At 38.4% G+C, this 2,432-nt stretch overlaps 1 long non-coding RNA gene across 1 annotated transcript in view; it reads right to left on the bottom strand.

Annotated features, from left to right (window-relative positions):
• The window catches only part of LOC115068524, a 5,260-nt gene extending 3,973 nt beyond the window's left edge, over positions 1-1,287 (bottom strand). Inside the window, exon 1 of the long non-coding RNA XR_003847871.1 lies at positions 1,174-1,287. This is a non-coding gene — a long non-coding RNA (uncharacterized LOC115068524). The remainder of the gene's footprint in view (positions 1-1,173) is intronic.
• Positions 1,288-2,432: the final 1,145 nt, after the last annotated feature.

The following is a 2,432-nucleotide window of genomic DNA, read 5'->3' as shown; positions in this document are numbered from 1 at the left end:
CACATCCCAGGTGCACTAAGAACTGGATCAGAAACCATGAGGATCATTTCTACTTTTATGTACTATCATTTTATTTTTTTAATATTTTGTTTTTAATTTTTATTTTATGTGTCTAAGTATATTGCCTGCATTCATGTAAGTGATCCTGTGCCTTGTAGTGGCCATGGGAGGTCAGATCCCCTGGAACTGGAGTCATCCTGAGTTACAGAGAGTTGTTAGCCTACATGTGGGTACTGGGAACTGAACCCAGGCCTCTGTAAGAGCAATCAGTGCTGTTAAACTCTTAGCCATCTCTCCAGACCCCTGTACTATCATTGTAAAAGTCAGAAAATCCCCAGATTGCTTTTGGTGACATGAAATCAATTTTAAGTTTTTGCATACAATTCATCACTGAGTTAGCTGGAGACTGAAATACTTGTATTTATAGATTTGTTGAGTTAATCAAATTTAGAATAGGAAGAATTATGGATAAGCTTAATGGTGAAGTTTCATCATCACATCCACTGTAAGGAACTCAATGATCACATGTTTTATAGTTAACTATGTTCCAGTAGAAACTGACCAACCAGGTGTGCATGCTTTTCTCTTCATCTCCAGCCACAGGAAAGCACAGTGAAGTACTTCTGTTTTATGCCCTTGCACCTGCCACAGGAAGGACATGTCGGCAGACACCCCCTCCCCTCACCTGTGGAGTGAGCATTCTGTTATGGGTGTGCTTACTGTTCTGGCTTAGGCTTCCACCCTCTTTAGTGATGACTTCATAACAGAGTTGCCTGTTATTCATATTTCTCACTGATGAAGACAGCGTTCAAAAGGCACAGCCACTTCAACTTAACCAGGCACATGTTAATTCAAGAGTTGCTCTTGTGAATCATATAAACCAGACTTTCTCAAGTTTAATGTTCCTAAAATGAGTCTTTGCACGGGCCTATCTCTTGCATTACAGCCTGGCAATATCTCAAGAGTGATAGGGAAGAATGCAGTCACAGAGACTCCACAAAGATTTCATTTAAGTTTTAAATTCCTCAATTACATTTATTTACAGTGTGTTTATAATTATTTTCCCTACCAGACATCCATAGCATTTCCCCACACCTATCATGATAATAAAAAATGATTAATATCTGGGAATTTACAAATGATTAGATGTCTGAGAATGTGGGGTAACATTACCTCCCTCTGAAGATCAATGAGTTACAGTTGGGAGGTAGCAGCTTTCCTCGTTGCAACTCCATCTTCGGGTCAGGTATTGATTGCAATGAAACTCTACAACCAGCATCTCAGCACTGTACCCTGTCTCAGATCACAATGAAAATAATGCTCTTTAAATCTAAAATTGACTAATATCATCTCCCTTCTTAAGTACAATACACAAATTCATTTTTACCTTCTAGTGAAACTCTGTAAAGACACAGAAAGATACAGACCTAAAGTAGATATAGACATACTTTATCAAATTATTCTATTGACTGTCAGAATGTATGAAGATATGAACAGAAATGAATTCAGGGGTCCACTAGATCAAATTATCTTTCACAGTATAAGGAAAGAATTTTTAAAAATCATTTTAAGATAACTGCTGATCTTGCCCATGGGAATGGATAAGATTGAGAAAACTTGAGTACAGAAAAGTTAGTCTACAGTAAGAGCTGGGTGGTGGTATAGGGGAAATTAATTAGCATACTGATAATATCAGACTTTCCTTCAACCTTCCATAAAAATCTGCAATACCCACAAGAAGCTTAGAGGCATGGTGTGTATATTTGTTTTTCTGAGTATGGGTATGTGGCTAAAAACTGGCTGTATTTCACTTGATAGGTGGCCTTTTGCAGAGAGTTACCTTATCCAAGAAAGAAATGTCAGTCCCCAAACTGAATATCAATAGTAGACTTAAATTTAATACTTCAGAGGAAAAGTATTTGTTCTCAGCCCTACCTAGGCTCAAGAGTGATTGTTAGGGAAAAGTGCATTTGAAGAGACTCCGTGCACATTTCATTTAAGTTTTAAATTTCTTAATTACATTTATTTATCCACCTTTCTGTATTTGCATATATGTTGTATGTATGCATGTGTGGGGACACACATGACACTGAAGGCATGTAGAAGTCAGAGGAAAACTTAAGGATGTCATTTTCTCCTTGTGGGCCCCAGGGATCAAACTCAGGTCACCATGCTCGGCAGCAAGTGCCTTAACCCACCAAGCCAGCTTCGTCTGTCCATTTTGTAAAAATTTTAAGCCTGAGCACCTCTTTAGAACTTCAAGTTAGCTAGACAATACTTAATATATTGCTTCACATTTCCAAAGATCAGAGGAAAACTTAAGGATGTCATTTTCTCCTTGTGGGCCCCAGGGATCAAACTCAGGTCACCATGCTCGGCAGCAAGTGCCTTAACCCACCAAGCCAGCTTCGTCTGTCCATTTTGTAAAAATT

Source organism: Nannospalax galili, unplaced genomic scaffold (genome assembly GCF_000622305.1).
Source record: "Nannospalax galili isolate Female #2095 unplaced genomic scaffold, S.galili_v1.0 scaffold3992, whole genome shotgun sequence".
NCBI classification, from domain to species: domain Eukaryota; kingdom Metazoa; phylum Chordata; class Mammalia; order Rodentia; family Spalacidae; genus Nannospalax; species Nannospalax galili.
This window is presented reverse-complemented; position numbering and strand designations above follow the sequence as displayed.